Raw genomic sequence first — 24,019 nt, forward strand, 5'->3', positions numbered from 1 at the left:
TATTAACATAAAATTATAATATTTTAGAGTACCTGGTTCATAGTAGGATGCAATAAATATATTGGATGGTTGGATGGATGGATGGATGGATGGACGGATGGAAGGGTAGAAGGGTGAGAGGATGGGTGGGTGGGTGGATGGATACATGGGTGGATGGAAAGATGGACAGGAGAACTACATTGGCAGATGTTCTTTATACAAATCAAGCTGAAGCCTAGCTAGCTCACTTTCCTTGATACTTTTCCAAAGCTGCTTATCAATTTAATGTTCTTTAGAGAGTACAGGTATAACAAAGTTGATAAAATTATTATCACCAAAATTCCTTTCCAGTGAAAGCACCATGTAATGAAGAAATGTGAATAGGTGAAAGGGGCAGGAGGGAAAGGAAGAGACTGAAGCTCCCATATGCAGAGTGAGTAATTGGGAGAGAATTATGGAAAATGCCAAATGGGCCATCCTCAGTTTTTAAAAGAGTTATGGATAGATTCAGTCTATAATTTGGGGAGGAGGGCAACAATGTAGCATAGAGGAAATCTGAGGATTTGAAGTCTAAAGATCTGGGTTCAAGTCTACCACCTACTTGCTCTAATATACTAGGAAACTCACTTAATCTCTCTATGCTTTCCTTGCTTCATCTGCAAAAGGGCAAGGAGAACAATATATGTTAGTCTTCCTGGTGGGTAAGAGGATCACAAGAGATCAGAAAGTGAAAGCTCTATGTTAACTGACAGGCATCTTGTGAATGTTGATATTCATACTCAAACCTTCGACCAACCTGTAGACATAGAAATGTCACAAATTGCATCCCCTTTCCCATTTCAAAATGAAGAAACTGAGACACAGGGCATTCAACTAGGTTAAGTACATGTGTTGAAGCAGATAAAGGTTTGGTCATCTCCTGGCTCCCAGACTGTGCCACTATTCCTACTGGCATTTCACTTAGGTGGATGTGGTCTACCTAGGATCTTCAAAGAACACTGGGACTGCCTACCTTTGGGAGACACCTGCAGCTTTCTGATGCTTCTTTATATAATTAAAGTTTGAGATACTTCCTAGCTCTGGGAGACACCTGCAGCTTCCTGAAGGTTCTTTATACAAAATTGAAGTTTGACCTGAAAACAACACAATCTTTCAATGTGCCCTTGGTACACCTTGCTTGCCTGGGCAGAAGCTGTGAGATTGTGTCTTACCTATCGCAGTATCTACACTTTCAGCCTGTGAGTGGTGCACATTGGGTCTCAAGAGTCTCAAAAATAGTCCAGATTGTGAGCCAAAAGGCACCTTGAAGATCATCCAGGTCAACCTTGTTAACTATAAAAATGAGAAAATGGGTGCTAAAGAGGTGGAATGGCTTACTGAATCCTCACAACCTGTTGGCCCTGGGAACTTCAAAGCAGATGCTGTATTTAGCAAGAAAGAGAAAAGGACAAGGCATCAAATTCTAATTCATGAATTTTTTTGAGAACACAGACAGGAAGAAAATGCAAGAGTGCTGTTTATCAAATGCTGCTGCCCACGGCAACACAATAGTATCTCTTGGCTAATGAGAACTTTGGTAGACGTTATCCATTTAGTACAACACCTGTTCAGCCTTTAGTCCTTTGAATTTGCCACAAGGCCAGATGGTAGGATAGGACTGCATAGAGATTAAAATACCCTTACTCACGGACAAAGAAATTGCAGCCATCTCAAAACTTTCTCCATTGACCTTTCTCTCCTCCCCCGTCGCCATAAGTTATTGCAAAGATCATCCTGGTATGTTTAAAACACACTTACCCGAAGTGACAGCAAAGCCTGGGACATCTGTCTCAGGCATAACTTCTGACCTTGAGCTAATGAGGTGAAAGACAAAGTCCCTCAGAGTTTGAAATGCAGTATTGGTTTAGTCACACCCCCAGCGAGTCTTCTAAAAATAAAGCTCTGAGGGCAGCACAGGCTGAGATGAGGGAGGGAAGGGGGTTCCTGGGACTCTGCCTGGCCTCTAGATTAGGGGGAGTCCACAATCACCCATGTGGGCTGGACATCCCTAGCCACGCACTAACCCACCTTTCCCTCCCTTGGATGGTTCTGGTAAATGGTGAGGAGACGGAACTACAAAAGGTGCCGTGTCGTCCTCCCATTTTGTTCTCAAAGATTAAATGTTGCATGTGTAAGTCTGCCTAGATAGGTGGCTTAAATTTATGTCAAAATGTCTGCAGCAGTTTGTCAACAAAGTTTAGTCCTTTTTTAATCAAAACAGTGCAAAATCGGGGAATTATAAATATGACCCCTGGAGGCCTGATCCTCTCTGGTCTGTGCTTCTCCTGTTGTGCTATTGGCACTACTGACTTCCATAGCCTCCTCATTACCATTCTTACCAGCATTATCGGCATCAGATTTTCTTCTGCAACATGAGAGAACAGCATATGCGTCCTTACACCCATAAAAACAACAAGCTCAGAACATAAAGACTTAAACAGAAATTAAATTGAATAAAAATCACTGCACAGTTAATAGCCCCCTACAACAGGGAATCTTTTTTTTTTTATAATTTAGACTAGAGTCTTATCTTTTTTTTTTACTTTATTTTTTTTATTTATTTCTCTCCTTATCAGCGGCACTGAGAATCTGTGTTTCTTTTTGTTGCATCATCTTGTGTCAGCTCTCCATGTGGGCGGCGCCATTCCTGGGCAGGCTGCACTTCCTTTCGTGCTGGGTGGCTCTCCTTACGGGGCGCACTCCTTGCACGTGGGGCTCCCCTACGCGGGGGACACCCCTGCGTGGCAGGGCACTCCTTGTGCGCATCAGCACTGCGCATGGGCCAGCTGCACACGGGTCAAGGAGGCCCGGGGTTTGAACCGCTGACCTCCCATGTGGTAGACGGACGCCCTAACCACTGGGCCAAGTCCGCTTCCCTACAACAGGGATTCTTAACCAGGGGTCCCCAGACCCCAAATATTTCAGGGAGTCTGTGAGCTTGAATTTTAAAAAATCAACTTATTATCTTAATTTTCTCTGACATCCAACTGAAATCTAGCATTTCCTTCACTTAGGAACGTGTGCAATAAATAAATTACAGTAGTATTCGTTTCACCTGACTGGCGAAAGGGTCCGTGGAACAAAAAAGGTTAAGAACCCCTGCCCTACAAGGTGCCATGTGTCATGCTAGGTGTGAATAAGGAAGTGAATAAGGAAGCTCCTAATATCAGGCACATTACTTGCCATTTCAGGAACTCAGTTCTCCTGTGTGTGGAGTGGAACCAATGCCCATTATGCTGAACTTCATAGTCTGAAAGGTGATGTGATGACACCAGAGAATAAGCAGTAGCTGCTGTGGTGTATCCCTGCCCTTGAGGACGTCACAAATTGGAGCCCCTGCACTCTAGGTTCTTTTATAGCCTCCTTCCTGTGGATGAGGAGGGGGTAGCCTGGGGCAGCAATGCTTTGTAGAGCTCCTGAAGGACAGACAGCATCTCAACAAGACTAGGCTGGAGAAAATGGTCAACTATGGCCCCTGCCTGGTGTGCCAGGCAGTCAAAGGGAGGTGGAAACACCGAGGATGCACCAGACCAGTTGAAGAATTGCACGTCAGAAGGAAGGTGGGTCTTGCCTGACCTGAGCTGGTGACTGACACAGGTGGACCCTCTGTGGCCCCCAAACCTGGTCTTCCATGGGGTTAGTGAGTCCCTTTCTCATTAGGTGGCCAAACCTTGTTTTAGTCTCTACAGCTTTGTAGCTTCTAGTTCAGGTGTGATTACACAATTTCGAATAGCATATGTGGAAGAGTTTTGTGTTCTCTTCCTTCATTTGTCCGGATAATGAAGACATTACTCCCTAACAAATGGTCACTTTACATAAAAACTCGTCTCAGTTGAACAGCTACCTGGGCCTGTCACAGACAGGGTGCTGGGCTTCAGGCTTCAAAAGCTAAGAATTTACCATTGCCACAGTCAAAGAAAATCGAACACACAAGGTAATTACAATAGCAGGTCAGCATCATAAGGAAACTAGGAAAACAAAACTGGGAAAGATTTTGTGCAGGAAGGGACATTTAACATAGACTGCAAGAATGGGGAAATTTCCAGTTATAGAAGCATTCTAGGAGGAAAACAATGAGCAGGCTGTGGAGGCAGGAACACTCATGCTTTGGGAGAAGAATGGGAGAGAGACTTCTCAAGTGTTGGCACAGCTCATCACCCCTTCTCATTCTCAAGGAATGCCTGCAAGTCATTGAGGTGAGTCTTCAGGTGTTGTGTTAGCATTGAGCCTCTGATGTCACTTGACTGGACCAGATCCAAGTCCCCTGGAGTATGGATGGCCAGGCAGTATACATGTGGCTATAACAGTAAGACCTGAATTGAGGGGCTGCAAAGATGCCCCTTAAACCATAGGAGATGGGCAGCACAGAGCAGTGGAGGGTGGAGCAGAAGACAAGTGGCACTGACACACATGGAGGAGCCAGGAATAGAGACACAGAGCTAAGACCCAGCTACTGGGGTTTCACGGCTGTGGGGAGATCAGTCCCAGGCCCTCAGGAGTGACCCCAAGACCTTAAACAGGAAATCCTCCCTGCCAGCAGCACTTGGGACAACCATCAAGGAAATTAGGGAAAACAGCACCTGTGGTCCGGGGACTGTACTTACCTTGTTCTCCCTGGCCCTGTAAGAGATATTCTGGTTTCCCACACTACTACCTGGAGAAAAAAAGAAATATAAAGTTTCATTTGCATGTGGGGTGTCTATCCTCTTCCTTGCTAGCTCCCATCTCAGTGAGCTCACATGCATCAGGTTGTGCTATGATGACCCCTTTGGGTTTAAATCGGCTCTTTTGTATGACCTGGAATCTCTGGAATAAATCCTTAGAGTTGCCAATTCCCACTCCTTCCCTGCGGCAAGCTGGGGGTGCCTTTTGTCCACACAGGAGACTCTGGATCTGGCTACCTCTGCTGCCGAGTCCTGATCCAGCCCCGTTCCTGGACTCAAGTCCCTGAGGGGCAACTGGTCAACCCAGCCTTCTCAGGAAGGGGTTTTCTGGCACCCACAACTGCAGCTCCTCCCCAAGTCATTTTCCTCCAGCCAAAAACCAATGCCCTGCATTTATGCTGATCCAGCCCACCCCACATCTCTGCAGCCCCTGAGGGCACTGTCAGCTCTCCGTCTTGAGTTTCCTCTGTATCCCTTCTTCTGTTCAGAATCCATGGGATGGGAGAAGGCAGGCTTTCTTCCTCCTTTCCCTTTCTAGGGTGTTCTTCCTTATGAGGGCCCTTAGCTTCATTGGTCAGCCTTAATTCTAGAAGGGCTTCCTCTCCATGCCAAGGAAAAACCTCTATGGCTTGCACTCCTTCCTGGCTTTTATCATGTTAATTAGAGCTAACCAAATCAAAAAAGTTTTTTCTTTCTTGATAAGATCTGATTTTCAGGAATATTGTTTTTTGTTCTAATGTCAAAACTCGTGTTACTGTTGTTAAAGGCAGAGCACTGATTCTCATTTTCTGCTTCCAGCCCTGCTGTCAAAATCTTAGTTGCCTTTCACAGAATAGGAAGGTCGTGTAAGAAAACACAAAAGAGAAAAAACACACTAGTGTATTTTTTAAAATGTTATACTCACTGGTATCTAGACCAATGATCATATGTGGTGTTTTTCTGGAAGTTTCGTCTCCTTTTCCTAAATGAAAGTTTTATTGTAATTGTCATGTGTTTTCCTATTAGACTGCCCACTAACATTATAACATATTATATATAAATGGTTAAATATACATATGTCTAAATCTATCAATTAGTTCATAGAGTGAGGAGTTACACCAAACTCAACAAGAAGAGAAATGAATATCCCCTGAAGATCATGGATTACACAAAAGAGAGGTCTCCTTGGTATCACTTGTGGATGCAGCTCCTGGATGAAACATTCTATTGCCTCCAATCAGAAGAACACTAAGTGTGTTAATGGTTGTTATCAGAAATTTACACACATTGGGTTGGTCATTAGGGGTAGTATGAGGGATAGGCAGAGTGTCGGGCCACCAGTGGTGGAGTGGGGTGTGCCCAGAGCCCAGTAGCCTCCCTTCTCCAATCCACAGGGCAGGCTCACAGCAGCTATTTGTCCCACATTATCCTTTTTCCAATCCTCTGATTGAGTCAGAGGTGGACAATTGCACAGTTGGGTCAGTCACAGCCTCTCTCCTGGGAATGTGGGATTCCAGCCTGAAGCTAGAAGCAGGACCCCTAAAACCCGGGGTTATGAGGTCACAGTCTTCTGTCACTTGGCCGGAGGGGCACAGGAGGCATTCTTCCAGGGAAAGCACAGTGACACTCAGGGCCCACGGAAACAGAGATGCAGGCAGAGAGATGGTCCCTATTCCTCCCAGGTGCAGGGGCTGGTTCCTCCCTGGGCTCTGCCGCGTCTCTGCCCTTCAGCTTTGTGGAGCATCCGATACCCTATCCTCTCGCTCCTTTTTTTTAACGCCACACTGCCTCTGTGGGTAACTGTTACAATAAGAATGTTCTGATTACTAGATAATGTTTGTCTACAGTATAGGGTTTAAATAAGCAAAGAATGACTGACGGTGCTGGAGAGGTGGGCTGACTCCTCAATTGATTATGTGCAGGCTGCTCCTGGAGCACAAAACATGGGTACCATGCTCTCAAATGCCATTCCCATCGCAATGGGTACAAATGCACCTAAATCAAATCTTTTACCCAAAACCAGTCTCCTCAATTACTTTCAAGTAATTTCCAGGGACTTTTTATTGCCCAACATCTTTCTCCTAGCAATGGGTACCTTGAGAATGCTCTCTCTCACCAGCTGCCAGCACAGCAAAAGGCTTGGAGAAATGAGGAGAGGGATGACAGAATCGCCTGACTCTCACCTTCTTTGTTCTGTGTTCATAATTAGATAAACAGCAGGAGTCACCAGCTCAGAAGCTCGGGCCACAGAGCTGAAGCAGTCTTCTCCTCCAGTCAAACCCTAACACTTACCCACAAGGCATTACAAAGACACCACTCCCCTCAAATTATGCCCTGACCCAGCTCCATTTTCAGGAATCTGAAATGTTACCGCTAAAACTTCATTTCTTGTAAAGGAGCTGAGATCAATTGTCCCTACAAATACCCCAGGGAAGAGTAACACTTCACACCCCTGAGTGGGAGACATACTGTCCTTAACCAACCATGGCTCATCAAGAACCTGCACCTGCGATTAGCAAGATCCAAATGTAGGATGATGTTCTGGCCTTCGAGGAGCTCAGAGTTTCCTGGTGTTATTCTTGAACGCAGGCATTGACATTGGAGGAGGAGAGACAGAGGAGAGAGTACTATGTGTCTTTTTTGGGGTTAGAGATGGGCTTGAGAGGAGGACGGACGGGAAAGACGTTAAGAACAGGGAAGCTGGGTCACTAATGTAAGTTACATCCCCAGTGACTTTCTTCCCTTGGACTAGAGCAACAGAAGTGGTGCCAGGACTTCATCTTTCATTCAACCACTCATTCACTGAGTCAGCCACAATCTCTGAGCAAGTGGTTATGTGCCTACCTGTGCATTAAGCCATGGACAGTCTTGCAGACAAGATCATGGAACACAAACCTGAGTCTGGATTGCTCATTTGGACGTCCCATTTCTGAACATGGATCCCCTAAAGAAGGGCCACTCCCTAGTGACTCTCCAATATCAAGTTCATGACCAAATCGGAAATTCCCTTTAATGTATTAGTTTAGCCCCAAGTTTAAGATCATGTAGCCACCACAAAACAATTATTTAATTCTGCTTCTTCAAATTTGCAGGTTGGAAGTAAATGCCTGAGCAATTCTGACTTCCTGCCCTCCTGGACCCCTGCCCCATGGAGCCCCTCGCATGGACAAAACAACCAGTTGTGGTTTCAAACCACATTTGTACAAACCATCATTTTCCCTTCTCTGATTTCTAAGTTCTGTTCTCATGCACATGCCAGGCTTATGAAGTTGTGCAAAGTTCAGGAAGTAAATTCCTCAGCAAGAAAGTGATTTATATTACTGTTGTAGGTCCGGATGCTGTCAGAATAAATCTAATTCCATTTTTCTCCAATTTTTTTCTTCATCATTTATTCCACCCTTATTCCCTCTCCATACTTTCTCCGACCTACCCCAATATATACACACGCACAATACCCACAGCTCCAGCTGACTCCATCTCAACGCTACAGAGCTGTGGTCTAAATTTCCTCTGGGGCCTCTTATTTCCATTCCTGTGGTCCCAGGGTGTGTGACCCAGCTGGAAAGCCTTCCTTGAAAAGTCAGCATCAAGCGTCCTCCAGGACAAAAGCCTCCTCGTCCTGATACGGGCTACTAGGCCACGCTGACGGAATTCAGCACACCCTTCCTGGACGTTTCTGACTGCCAGGACAGGGCTGTGAATAATCAAGAAAGGCAGCTCATCAGCTAGGATGGCATTTTGCTTTCAAAGGCAAAAGCAGGTTCCAGAGACAGCCAAAGTAGATACAACTCCAGGTACTGGTTCTCCAGAGGGCTACAGAGACCCACAGGTTCTATGGTCATGGCAGATGGTTCTGGAGTTCAGGGCCATGTCAGTTGGCCCTACTTTGGAGTTTGTGTTCCTGAGTGTGATGGAGTTGGACTCAGATGTGACCTTTCTACGTATGCCTCTTCTGTCACTTTTCTGGACCTGTGGTTGGCACTGGGGTTGGTGTATACTCAGGAGACCTGAATCTCTGACCTGTCTATGTGACAGCCAGGTCCTGAGCCTCAGCAGACTTGCAGGTCCTACCCTCTGGTTTATTGGACTTACCCTGGCCAGCTAACAGGGAGGTGAAGATGGTCGACCCACCACACCAGGGAGCTGAGAGTGCCTACAACTGAAGGCAGGAGAATTTTATCCATCATTCATGTGGAATCTAAGCCCCTCTTGATACAGAGGTGAAGTGGACATAACCATCCCAGGGTCCACAGGATGAAGGAATAGAGTATGGATTAGAGTGGATTTACTGATATTCTACTATGGGACTACTGTGATTAGTAATGGAAGAAATTATAGCATTGATGTGAACAAAGTGGCCACGGTAGCTGCTGGGGCATTTTCAGGACTTGGAGTTGTCCTGGGTGGTACTGCAGGGACAGATGCTGGACATTCTATATCCTGCCATGGCCCACTGGGTGGACTGGGGGAGAGTGTAAACTACAATATAAACCATTATTCATGTAGCGCAGCAGTGCTCCAAAATGTATTCACTAAATGCAATGAATGTGCCATGATGTTGAAAGAGATTGTTGATGTGGGAGGATTGGGGTGAGGGGGGGTGTGGGGTATATGGAAACCTCTTATATTTTTTTAATGTAACATTTAAAAAAGAAAGAAAACATTTTTAAATTTTTTTTAAAAGATTTATTTATTTATTTCTCTCCCCTCCCCCCTCTCCACCCAGTTGTCTGTTCTCTGTGCCTATTTGCCGCATGTTCTTCTTTGTCTGCTTCTGTTGCTGTCAGCGGCACGGGAATCTGTGTTTCTTTTTGTTGCATCATCTTGCAATGTCAGCTCTCCGTGTGCATGGTGCCATTCCTGGGCAGGCTGCACTTTCTTTCGTGCTGGGCGGCTCTCCTTACGGGGCGCACTCCTTGGGTGTGGGGCTCCCCTACATGGGGGACACCCCCGCATGGCACTCCTTGCGTGCATCAGCACTGCACATAGGCCAGCTCCACACAGGTCAGGGAGGCCCGGGGTTTGAACCGCGGACCTCCCAGGTGGTAGACGGACGCCTTAAGCACTGGGCCAAGTCCGCTTCCCGAATTTTTTAATTTAAAAAAATGAAAAACAGGGAAGCAGACTTGGCCCAATGGATAGGGCGTCCGTCTACCACATGGGAGGTCCACGGTTCAAACCCCGGGCCTCCCTGACCCGTGTGGAGCTGGCCCATGCGCAGTGCTGATGCACTCAAGGAGTGCCATGCCACGTTGGGGTGTCCCCCGCGAAGGGAAGCCCCATGCGCAAGGAGTTCACCCCGGAAAGAGAGCCACCCAGTGCAAAAGAAAGTGCAGCCTGCCCAGGAATGGCACTGCACACACGGAGAGCTGACGCAGCAAGATGACGCAACAAAAAGAAACACAGATTCCCATGCCGCTGACAACAACAGAAGCGGACAAAGAAGAACATGCAGCAAATAGACACAGAGGACAGACAACTGGGGTGGGGGGGAAGGGGAGAGAAATAAATAAAATAAATAAATCTTTAAAAAAAAAAAAAGAAAAACAAAGGCAGAAGCAGGACTAAGTTTCAGTAGCTATCCCAACAGGCGCCAATCCCCACAGCACGGTACACAGCGACGTTAGACATGCTTGACCATCCTAGTGGAGCCACGATTTCTGTGCCTTTAAAATGCAGATAAGCAATGAGTCAATGAAGAACAGTTATCTAACCTGGTCTTAGATATCCTCCCGCCATACTACTCTGCCTACCTGTTGTGAACACGATAAAAAGAATGTGAGTGGTTATTCTCAAGGTAATTTTCCTCCTGACCCTTCATATTTCTAGCCTAAAGAAAGTGTTTACATGGTGGCGGACTTGGCCCAGTGGTTAGGATGTCCGTCTACCACCTGGGAGGTCTGCGGTTCAAACCCCGGGCCTCCTTGACCCGTGTGGAGCTGGCCCATGCGCAGTGCTGATGCGCGCAAGGAGTGCTGTGCCACGCAGGGATGTCCCCTGCGTAGGGGAGCCCCACGCACAGGGAGTGCGCCCCATAAGGAGAGCCGCCCAGCGTGAAAGAAAGTGCAGCCTGCCCAGGAATGGTGCCGCACACACGGAGAGCTGACACAGCAAGATGAGGCAACAAAAAGAAACATAGATTCCTGTGCCACTGACAACAGAAGCGGGCAAAGAAGACACAGCAAAGAGACACAGAGAACAGACAACCCGGGTGAGGGGGGGAAGGGGAGAGAAATAAATAAATCTTAAAAAAAAAAAAAAAAAAAAAGAAAGTGTTTGCAGGTCTGGTGAATGCAACAATGTGGATGAAACTTGAAGGTGTCATGTCATGTAGACTGAAAGAAGCCAGACACAAAAGGACAAATATTGTATGATCTCACTTTCATAAAGTACTAGGAAGAAGTAAATTCAGAGACAGATGGTAGTTTACGGATCACCAGGACGGGGAGGAGGGCAGTTATTGCTTAAGGGGTGCAGAGTTCCTGTTTGAGGTCATGGAAGAGTTGGGGTAATGGACGTTGGCAGTGATGGTAGCACATGATTGTGAATGTAAGTAGCACCACTTGACTGTACAATTTAAAGTGGTAAAAATGGGAAATTTTGAATTGGACTAATTACTACAATAAAAAGAGGAAGGAAGGAAGGGAAAGAATGAGAGAGGGAGGGAAGGAGGGAGGAATTTACACTGCTTTCAAAGATGTCCCTAAACTAGCTGGCCTGACCTCACCAGGGCAACCAAGCACTGATCTCAATTTCTCATGCAAGAAGCGAAGGCAGTGAACTCTACCCTAGGAGCATTTGCCTACAGGGTTTAAACAGACTACATTCTGACCCCAAATCAGAAACTTGGATTATCTGGATTTTCAGTTCTATCCTGTTTGTTAGATTTCTTGGAGGCTGCTTGAATTTCTCTCCATGGTAATTGGTCAAGAAGAATGTCCCTTCACTCTGTACTCCTAAAACATCTTTGTCTGTTCAGCTTATCTCTCCTCTATGACTTTCCATAGTTAAAAGTCAGAGAAGAGAAGTTTACTGAATTCTGTACTACATGTGCCCTACCAATTTTTTGATGTTCAACAAATGTTATGAATAATTAGTCATCAGCTCCTAGCACATGAACCTGTCCTCAGGAAGAAATTGGATAATTTGAAGGATGTATTAACTTTTACAGACCATGAGTAAACTGTGGTTCCTCAGAAGGCAAGTTCATCAACAGGTATCAAAGGCACATCAATTTTGGGGGACATGGCAAATGGAATGGTTGGAGATTTGCAATCCTGCTACAAGTTGAACCAAATACCTCTTTGAGATCACCCAGGAGCTTGATTATTCCCAACCTAAGTAACAAATCTCACTTAAATCTATTAAAAACACAGGAGATTTGTCCATTGGAAAATCATAAAATCTTATGGTTGGCCAAGACCCTAAAGTCACCTACTTCAACCTTCCTTCTGATGCTTACAAAGAAGGGGATGATGCACTATTTCCTTGATGGATACTCACTCCTCTTGGAACACTTTTGGGGACTGTAAAGAAAACACCTAACACCCCTTTCTCATAAAAGCAGCCCTTCAGCCCCCTTCCCCAATTTATGTGTCCCCAACTTCCCTCACCCATTGCTTGCATGGCATGATTTGGGGTGCCACGTGGTCTTGACTATTCTCTGTTCAGAGGGGCTCCCTCTGGATTCTTCCCCTCTTAAGGAGAGGTGCACCTCCCTAAGATCAAACTTGTTTCCCCAGGTGGTCCGACTAAGCCAGAACAAGGCAAGACTATCACTTCTCTCATTCTAAATACTACATTTTTATTAACACAGTCACGGCTCAGAATCTTGGCAACCACAACATACTGGTCCTGAATATTAACCTTATTCTCAACCAACCTTTAACCCATTTTCCTCCTGTTCCTGCTAAATCCCATCAGCCCCAACCTGTACTTCTGCAATTAGTCTTCTGGACCCAAGAGCTGCTGAGCCTTTTATTTGACAGGTATTTTAATTTAAAAGTAGACGGCGTGACTACAAATCAAACGTATGGCACACCCATCCAAGTTCTTTCAAAGTTGCCTCTGAACCAACCAAAAAAAAAAACCCAGCAGGAGAACAAGAACTGTCAAGTTGAAATGAAGCCCAGACCATATTTCATTTAGACAATTACTGCCCTATTAATTTTAGTCAATTATTAATTCGGGGCCCTGGGTATCCAGGCAGCCTGAAAGAACGAAGGCATCTATCACAGCTGCTGCTCCGGTAACAATGACAAGGGGCCATTCTCTGGCTTCAGCTCCATGAAACACAACCGGGGGCCAGGGTGGGATGGAAGGGCCCTTCAGAAAGCACCACTGCAGCTCACAGGCTCTTGTTTTCACCCTGATGTTGGCCAAGAGCCAAGCAAATAAATTATTATCCCTGTACAAACCAACTCTCTTGGCAAATTCTCTGCCAGTGAGTGGGCGCCCCCAAGTGATTTCTTCACCAAAAAATTATAGACTCAGTCACTGGGTTTTCCTACCACAAGCATTAAGATGTACTGAACTTTCTTTCCTCTCTCCCTTTCCTTAATATTCATGACCTCTGAGAATGCAATGGTAGGAAGAGAGGAAGAAAAAAAAAAGGAGAGGATGTATAAGGACGACAGAAGAGGTGGAAGTGGTTACGTATTTGCAGCTCTTTTTAAAAATGGACTATGCATGCTCCAAAGTTCTGTAGGAAAGTAAACTTTTCAAATAGTCCACAGATCTGGTTTGGGAAAGGATATAACACCTCCCCTTCTAAAATACCTTAGTGGAAGAGGGCTGCCACTAGGACATACTAGCCATCAGTCAGGAATCAAATTCCCAAAAAACATTAAGTGAAATCAGGGGCGTTGGACAATATGAAAATCCCATGAATGCTTTCACAGAAGTGAACCGGACTTGCAGCTTTCCTGGAGCCATCGAGTTTGCAGACGTGCTGGTTCCAGTTCATAGTTAGGTGAACCAGAGTTCTTGCCTGCTCACTGGGTGCTTATAAATCGATCATCAAAGATTGTTCTTTCTGATTATCCTCCTTTTCTCTCCCTCTGCTCATAAATCATTTTTAATTACCAACCTCAGTGTCTTCCTTTGGACTTATTTCTTTTAGATGGCTTTTGGTTAAAAGAAAAATCAAGTGCCATTAGCAGTACAGTCTGAGCGTTTCTTCCCAGACATTTCCATGGCTTTGTTGTTATTTTACTCTGATGTGGGAGGATCTGTTGGCCAGAGGCACCAACCCACTTACACACAGCTGGCGAATGAAAACAATATCAGAACATCTCCATTACACGTCAGGCTTTTATTTGGTGATGTTTCATATTTTACTGCAGTTTCCTTTGGAAGTCCTCAAAGCAACCACATCTGTTTCCTTTCATTGGGATTTTTATGTTCTTCCAGCCAAAAAAGGAGAGGATAAAGGTCATTAATTCAGTACAGTAATAATTGCAATGTTCACATAAATTTCATTTGGATTGGTGCTTTTAAATATTGAAGTATTCACAGGCCTCCTCTTCTCCATTTCTTAGTTCAAAAGTGAGGATGAATAGAAAATGGGTAAACTTCAGGAGTGAAACTCCAGAGGTCTTGCTGGTCATGAAGAACTTGCCATGGACTTTCCAAGAGGATGATGACATTTCCACCGTGCCACCAGGAGCTGAGAGCTTTAGGACTGCACAACAGGGTGACTACCGCATGTGTCGTTGGCCAAGTCGCCAAGGACAAAGGGAGATTTAAAGTGCCCAACATTTCATTTCATGAAGTAGGCTTAAAGCTGCCTCTTTTCCCCCACAAACTATTTTAAACCCATTTAAGAATCACTCCATCACTCTCATCTAGTTGTCTTGGGTGAAATTGTTGGGGTGAAAGACAGCTTTAGGGGCTAGTCATGTTTCTCTCTGGTAGCATTGGCTTCTGCCAAGAGGTCTCCTCCCTTCAACCTTCATAGCCACCAATTCTCTCCTTGCTGTGTTTCAAATTTCAGTGGATGCCATTTGCTTCTGCTGAGCTGATCACCATTGCCCCCGTGGGCATTGTCCCTTGTACTGAGCCATCTCTCAAACTGCTGTGCAGGCCTGGGTGGCTGCCCCTAGGCTAAGTGTCCTCTTTGGCTCCACTAAGAAGACATTCCTGGGCTCCTGAGCAGATGGCTGGAACAGCAAAGATAAGGGGCACAGCACACAGATGATGAGTGAAGACCAATATTGGGATGAGGCCCTGTGTGACAAGCCCGCAGGACTTTGTCAGCCTGGTGCCTCCTCGCTTCACAGCTTCCCTGCAGCAGAAGCTCTCTTGGGGTAGGTGTGCAGCAGGAGAAAGGGCTGTGATGCCTGGGGAGTCCTCACCTATCTCCAAGGCTGCCTGCTCCAAGCAAACAACTCCCTCTTCAATGCCCAGTTGAAGAAAGAAAGATATGGGGGGAATGCATTTCCTTTCCCTTGTACTTTCCCAAAATCCCTGGATTGAAAACATGTCTCAATAGCTTTGTAATTCTCAATTGAAAGTTAAATATATAGATTTTGGAGATAGGAACACTTAAATTCAAGGCTGTCTCTACCATCATCTGATCAAGTTGCTTAACTTTTCTAAGATTTGATGTCACCTTTAAAACAGTGCTAACAATACCTACATCTAGGAAGTGTTGCGAAGTGACCTCTGTAAATGACATTTACAGGAAAGTCATTTGTTATAGTCTGGTAGATAGTAACTCAATAGCTGTTAGTTACTAATAGTTCTTACTGATACTCTTAATCATGATAATTTCACAACATCTATTTAGCCCCTAATACACTGTCAACTCTGCATTTAATTCCAAGTATAAAAAATATTCAAGGCACAGTCTTTGCCCTCAATAAAGCCACTATCTAACAGGGTAGGCAGATGTCTACACACTGGACTATGTCTTTCTGTAATTGAGATGTGTTGTAACTTAGGCTAATGGTATTAATGGAAAAGGCGTGCAGCAGGTGCAGTGATTTATTCTCCCTACAAGAGGAGAGGGAAGCCTCTGCACGGATGGCACTCAGCTGTACCTTGAAGGCTGAGAATAATATCATGAGTTAGAAAAAGAAGGGAAGGGAGCTCTGGACAAATGGAACAGCAGGAATAAAGGCCCAGAGGCATTTATTGGAAAATAATACAGTGTGCATACTTTACCTTATACCTTATACCTTAGAGATCATAATCTCTAAATAAATCTTTCAACAAATAGGTATTATTTTAAGTATTCTTTGGTTTCTTTTAGCAATGTTCTGTAGTTTTGTGAATACAGGTCCTTCGTTAAGTTTATTCCTAAATATTTGATTATTTTAGTCACTATTATAAATAGAAATTTTTTCTTGATCTCCTCAGATTGCGCATCAGCAGTGTTTAGAAATGTTATTGATTTTTGCATGTTAATCTTGTATCCTTTGCTGAACTCATCCATTACTTCTAGTACCTCTGTTGTGGATTTCTCTGGATTTTCTATGTATAGGATCATATCATCAGCAAATAGTGAAAGTTTTACTTCTTCCTTTCCAATTGGGTGCCCTTTATTTCTTCATCTAGCCTAATTGCTCTAGCCAGAACTTCTAGCACAATATTAATAACAGTGGTGACAGTGGGCATCCTTGACTTGTTCCTGATCTCAGCAGGAAAGCTTTCAGTCTTTCACCATTGAGTACAATGCTAGCTGTAGGTTTTTCATATGTGCACTATACCATATTGAGAAAGCTCCCTTCTTCCCTATTTTTTGGAGTGTTTTCATCAAAAAATTATGCTATATTTTATCAAATGCCTTTTCTGCATCATTCAAGAGGATCATGTGATTTTTCCTCTTCAATTTATTAATGTGGTTTATTATACTAATTGATTTTCTTGTGTTGAACTATCCTTGCATACCTTGGCTAAAATCCACTTGATAATGGTGTATAATTCCTTTCATGTGCTTTTGGACTCATTTTGCAAGTACTCTGTTGAGGATTTTTGCATCTATATTTATTAGAGACATTGTAATTTTCTTTTTTTGTAGTATCTTTATCTGGTTTGGGTATAGGTGCTGTTGGCATCATAGAATGAGTTTGGTAGCATTCTGTCTTGTTCAATTTTTTGGAAGAGTTTGAACAAGATTGGTAATATATCATCTTTGAAGGATTGGTAGAATTCACCTGTGAAGCCATCCAGTCCCAGATTTTTCATCTTAGGGAGGTTTTTGATGACCGTTACAATCTCTTTACTTGTGATTGATTTGTTGAGGTCTTCTATTTCTTCCAGAATCAGTGTAGGTTGTTCATGTGTTTCTAGGAATTTGTCCATCTCATCTATATTGTCTAGACTATACATACATATATACATACAGTTGCTCACAGTATCCTCTTGTGATCTCTCTTATTCCTACAATGTCAATGTTAATGTCCCCCCTCTCATTTCTGATTTTATTTCCATCTTCTCTTTTTTTCCTTTGTCAGTCTAGCTAAGGGTTGGTCAATTTTCTTTTTTTTTTTTTTCATTTAAAAATTTTTATTGAAGTGTATCATTCATACATGAATATACATAAACAATAGTGTATAGAAAACTTGAGAATTTACAAAACAAACATGAATATCATCATACAGGGCTCCCATATATCACCCCACCTTGCATTGTTGTGAAACATGTATTACAGATTATGAAAGAATTTCATCAAAATATTACTACTGATTTTAACCAATATCTTACATTTGGTGTATTTTCCACCAATCTACTCAATTATTAATACCTTGTATTAGTATTTTATATTTGTTAAAGTTCTTGAGAGAATGTTTTCATATTCTGTTAACCGGTCAATTTTCTTGATCTTCTCCAAGAATCAACTTTTGGTTTCGTTGATTCTATTGGTTTTGTTGTTGTTGTTGTTGTTCTAAATTTCATTTATTTCTGCTCTGATCTTTACTATTTTTTTCCTTCAGTTTGGTTTAGGGTTAGTTTGCTGTTCTTTTTCCAGGTCCTCCAGGTATGCAGTTAGATCTTCAATTTTAACTCTTTCTTCTTTTTTAATGTAAGCATTGAGGGCTCTAAATTTCCCTCTGAGCACTTCCTTTGCAGTGTCCCATAGGTTTTGATACATTGTGTTCTCATTTTCATTCATCTCAAGATATTTCCTAAGTTCTCTTGCTATTTCTTCTTTGACCCAATAATTACTTAAGAATGTGTTAACTAATCTTCATATATTTATTCCTTTTCCACCTATCATTGATTTCCAGTTTCATTATGATTAGAGAAAGTGTTTTGAATAATTTCAATATTTTTTAATTTATTTTGACCCAACATATAGTCTGTCCTGGAGAAGGATCCATGAGTGCTTGAAAAGAATGTATAGCCTGCTGTTTTGGGGTGTACTGCTCTGTTAATGTCTGTTAGATATAGTTCATTTATCATATTATTTAAACTCTGTTTCTTTATTTATACTCTGTCCAGATCTTCATTCCAATACTGAGAGTGGTGTATTGAAGTCTCCAACTACTATTACAGAGACATCTATTTCTCCATTCAATTTTGTTTTTAATAAAATAATAGATACTTTAATAAATTTGAACAGAGGATTGTACCTACCAGGAAAATTAAAGTTAAAAATATTTTAAATAAAATATCATATTTCCCCATTCCTTTACACTATACTATTGTTTGATATGCTTTATCATCTTTTTTAAAAAGATACATAGATCACACAAAATGTTACTTTAAAAAATATAGGAGGTTCCCATATACCCCACTCCCTACCCCCACACATACTCCTCCCACATTAACAACTTCTTTCATTAGTGTAGTACATTCATTGCATTTCTAGAGTACATTTTGGAGCACTGCTACACAGCATGGATTATAGTTTATGTTGTAGTTCACACTCTCTCCCAGTCTATTCAGTGGGTTATGGCAGGATATATAATGTCCTGCATCTGTTCCTGCAATATCATTCGGTACAACTCCAAGTCCTGAAAATGCCCCATTGTCACACCTCTTTTTCCCTCTCCCTGCCTTCAGCAACTGCTGTGGCCACCGTCTCCACATCAATGATATAATTTCTTCCATTGCTAGAGTCACACTAATTCTATTGTAGAATACAAGTAAGTCCACTCTAATCCATATTTATTCCTCCATCCTGAGGACCCTGGATGGCAATGTCCACTCCATCTCTAAATTGAGAGGGGGTTTAGATCCCACATGGTTGATGGATGGAATTCTTCAGCTTGCAGCTAGAGACTTTGTTGGTTCCCTGGTGTGGTGGTTGACCATCCTCACCTTCCTGTTAGCTGACCTGGGTAATGCTTGCACACATCTCAGCAGGAGCTCAGAGACAGCCAAAGTAGATACAACCCCATGTACGGATACTCCTGAGGACTAGGGAGACATCCAGGTTCCTACAGTCATGGTAGATGGCTCTGGAGTTCAGTGCCTTGCCAGTGGGCCCTCCTTTGGAATTTGTTCTCCTGAGTGTGATGGAGTTGGACTCAGATGTGACCACTCTATGCATGCCTCTTCCGTCACTTTTATTGATACTGTGCTTGGTGCTGGGGTTGGTGTATGCTCAGGAAACTTGGATCTCTGGACTGCCTATGTGCCAGCTGGGCCCTGAGCCTTAGCACACTTGCAACACCTACTCTCCGGTTCATCTCCATTCAGTTTTGCCAGTGTGTGCCTCATGTATTGTGTGACACCCAGGTTAGGTGCATGAACATTTATTATCATTATTTCTTCTTGGTGAATTGCCCCTTCTACTAATATATAATGACCTTCTTCATAACTTACAATAGTTTTGTGTTTAAAATCTTTCTTGTCTGATATTAGTACCCCTACACCGCTCTTTTTTGATTACTATTTGTGTGGGATATCTTTTTCCAGCCTTTCACTTTCAACCTGGTTGTTTCCTTACATCTGAGGTGATTCTCTTGTAGACAGCATGTAGATGGCTCTTATTTTTTATCCATTCTCTCCATCTATCTTTTGACTGGGAAGTTTAACTCATTAGCTTTACATGTTTTTAAGGTAAAGGCATAACTTACTTCATCCATTTTGTCCTTTGGCTTTCTGTTGTCATATTTTACTATTGTCTGTCTTTTTACCCTTTAATTTATCCTTCCTAATAATCTTTATTTCTACACCCTTCTCTCACCCTTGTTTTTTCCTTTCAGGCTGCAGCACTCCCTTTAGTATTTCTTGTAATTCTGGTCTTTTGGTAACATGTGTGTGCAGTTTTTGTCTGTCTGTGAAGACTTTAAACTTGCCCTCATTTTTAAAGGACAGTTTTTCTGGATACAGAATTCTTGGCTGGAAGTTTTACTCTTTCAGTACCTTAAATACACTTTACCACTCTCTACTAACCTCCATGGTTTCAGATGAGAGGTTAGCACTTAATGATTTCGAAGTTCCATTGTATGTGATGCTTTTTCTCTTCCTGCTTTCAGAAACCTCTCTTTATCTCTATTTGTCATTCTCAATAGTAATGTCTCAAAAGAGGTGTATCAGATTTATTCTGTTTGGGGTGCATTGTCCTTCATGGATATTGATATTTATGTCTTTCATAAGGGTTGGGAAGGTTTTGGTCATTGTTTCCTCAAATATTCTTTCTGCCCCTTTTCAGTCTCTTTTCCTCTTGGGACACTGATAATGCTTATGTTTGTGCATTTCATGTCGCCATTCAACTCCCTGAGACCCTGTTCCATTTTTCCCAAGCTTTTCTTTCAGTTTGCCTGTCTTTTCCAGTTCAGATGTTATGTTCTTGAAATCACGAATTCTGTCTTCAAGCAATTCAAATCTGCTGTTACGTACCTCTAATATATTTTGAATCTCATCCATCATGTCTTTCATTCCCATGTCTGTTACTTTTCTTTGCAAGCTTTCAAATTTTTCTTTATGCTCACCCAGTGCCTTTTTTCTGTTTTTTGTTTGTTTGCTTTTTGGGTTTTTTTCCCCTCTCTCTTCTTAATATTCTTTATCTCTTTAGTCATATTTTCCTTCAATTCTTTGAATTGATTTAGGAAATTTATGTCATTATCATTGATTAGTTGTCTTAAATTTGTTCATTTTATTCAGCCATCTCTTCCTGTTTCCTAGTATGGCTTGTAAATTTTTGCTGATGTCTTGGCAACTAAATATGTTGGTGGATTTACTATGATGGTCAATTTCTCTCACTTGCCTAGTGTTTATTTTTTGTTTTGTTTTTCACAGTTCTTCTATGACGTTTAGTTCAACTCATTCTCAGTCTTTAAAATTGCCCATCCTTCAGTTATCTAAAAGAGGTCAGAGACTACTAATGGGGTGCAGATTTTCTCCCAAGGGTCAGGCTAAAGAGAGACCTAAAAGCAGCTTTTCTACTTGCAGTTTTCTAGACAGCCCATACGTGGCACTCACTGGTGAACCTTTCCACCTCTGCTTTCCCATGTTTCTGGTCTGGTCAGAGCCAAGGTACAAATCGAGCTCTGCTGGCCAAACTCACTGAAGAGAAGCCCTTCAACTCAGCCTCCCTCTCTCCTTGTAAACAGATGACAGGGAGGAAGATGTGTGTTCCCCTATCGGCGGACTGAAGTGAGCCAGGGGTTTTATCCAGGTTTACTGTCTTGAGGGTGGGGGATGGAAGCCCTTCCCTGCTTCCGTGGTAATACAGTAACTCACATTTGTTGCTTCAGATTCTTCGTCTCTCTAGTCCCTTGCCCTCCTGGGAGTTGTGCAATACTGCCCTGGTCTGTTGACCCCCAAAGCAGGTCCCTTTGAGAGCTTTTGGCTCTTTCTCTGTTGTTTTTGTGAGAGAGTTGAGCTCTGCCTGTCCACTCTGATGCCATCTTCCCAAAACTCCAACAAATAGGTATTGAATGCTGGACACTGTTACCCTCTGGAAAAATAATGGTGAGCAAGACAGAATGCTCTTTGATCTCCCAGAATTTCTAGTCTGGAGAACTTTCTGAAATGATAGGAATGTTCTCCCTCTGTGTTGTCCACTACAGTAGCCAATAGCTACATGTGGCTATTTCAGTACATGGAATGTGGCTAGTATGACTGAGGAATTGGACTTTTAATTTGATTTGGCTTGATTTTATTTTAAATAATTTCAACTTAAACAGCTAGTGGCTACCATATTGGGCAGTGCAGGTCTAGAGGGTAGAAGGAGGACAATTATATAAGCTGTTACATGCTATGTGCCAAAGGCTATGGTGGGGGAAGAAAGACATGGTTCAGGAGTCCTTTAGGAAGGAGTGATGTTAAAACAGAGATATAGGAGGGCGGGGCAAGATGGTGGCTGAGTGAGCATACCTGATGATATCTCCTGCAAAGAAGCAGCTGGGCAGCGTTGGAGGTACTTCGGGACCAGGCTGCTTCACAGGTGAATTCTACAAAACATTCTGGAAAGAACTAACACCAATCCTGCTGAAACTATTCCAAAAAATCAAAACAGAAGGAACATTGCCTAACTCCTTCTATGATGCCAACATTACCCTAGTACCAAAGCCAAACAAAGACACCACAAGAAAGGAAAATTACAGACCAATTTCTCTAATGAACCTAGACGCAAAAATACTTAACAAAATACTTGCTAATCGGATTCAACAACACATTAAGTGAATTATACACCACGACCAAGTGGGATTCATTCCAGGTATGCAAGGATGGTTCAACATAAGAAAATCAATCAATGTAATACACCATATAAACAGATTGAAGGAAAAAAATCACATGATTATATCTATAGATGCAGAAAAAGCATTTGACAAAATACAGCACCCTTTCTTGATAAAAACACTCCAAAAGATCGGAATACAAGGAAATTTTTTGAACATGATAAAGAGTATATATGAAAAACCTACAGCCAACATTGTTTACAATGGAGAAATCCTAAAATCCTTCCCTCTAAAATCAGGAACAAGACAAGGATGCCCACTGTCTCCCCTTCTATTTAACATTGTCTTAGAAATACTTGCTCGAGCACTGAGGCAAGAACTAGATATAAAAGGCATTCAAATTGGAAAGGAAGAAGTCAAAATTTCATTATTTGCAGATGACATGATCCTATACATAGAAAACCCTGACAGATCTACAAGAAAGCTTCTAGAACTCATAAATGAGTTTAGTAAAGTCGCAGGTTATAAGATCAATGTGCAAAAATCAGTAGCATTTCTATACACCAATAATGAGCAAGCTCAGGAGGAAATCAAGAAACAAATACCATTTACAATAGTAAATAAAAAAATCAAATATTTAGGAATAAATTTAACTAAAGATGTAAAAAACTTATACACTGAGAACTATACAAGACTGTTCAAGGAAATCAAAGAAGACCTAAATAAATGGAAGAATATTCCCTGTTCATGGATAGGAAGACTAAATATTATCAAGATGTCTATCCTACCAAAACTGATCTACACATTCAATGCAATCCCAATAAAAATCAACACTGCCTTCTTTAAGGAACTAGAAAAACTAACTATGAAATTTATTTGGAAAGGAAAGAGGCCCCAAATAGCCAAAGACAAAATGAAAAAGAAAAACGAAATTGGAGGAATCACACTACCTGACTTCAAAACATACTACAAAGCTACAGTAGTGAAAATAGCATGGTACTGGCATAAGGAGAGACACACAGACCAATGGACTCGAATTGAAAGTTCTGATATAGAACCTCATATATATAGCCATATAATATTCGATAAAGCCACCAAACCCTCTCAACTGGGAGAGAATGGCCTATTCAACAAATGGTGCCTGGAGAACTGGATATCCATATGTAGAAGAATGAAAGAGGATTACCATCTCACACCTTATACAAAGATCAACTCAAGATGGATCAAAGACCTAAATATAAGAGCCAAGACCATAAAGACCTTGGAAAGCAGTGTAGGGAAACATCTACAGGACCTTGTAATAGGAAATGGCTTCATGAATATTACACCAAAAGCACGAGCAGCAAAAGAACAAATAGATAAATGGGACTTCCTCAAAATTAAAGCCTTCTGCACCTCAAAGGAGTTTGTCAAGAAAGTAAAAAGGGAACCCACACAATGGGAGAAAATATTTGGCAACCATATATCTGATAAGAGACTTATAACTTGCATATATAAAGAACTCCTATATCTTGAAAATAAAAAGATAAACAACCCATTTGAAAAATGGGAAAAAGATTTAAACAGACACTTCTCCAAAGAAGAAATACAAATGGCTAAAAAGCACATGAAAAAATGCTCCAAATCTCTAGCTATCAGGGAAATGCAAATCAAAACCACAATGAGATACCATCTTACTCCCATAAGATTGGCAGCTATGAAAAAAACAGAAGAATACAAATGCTGGAGAGGATGTGAAGAAATGGGAACACTCATCCACTGCTTGTGGGAATGCAGAAG

The sequence above is a fragment of the Dasypus novemcinctus genome, chromosome 16, assembly GCF_030445035.2.
Source record: "Dasypus novemcinctus isolate mDasNov1 chromosome 16, mDasNov1.1.hap2, whole genome shotgun sequence".
Taxonomy (NCBI): domain Eukaryota; kingdom Metazoa; phylum Chordata; class Mammalia; order Cingulata; family Dasypodidae; genus Dasypus; species Dasypus novemcinctus.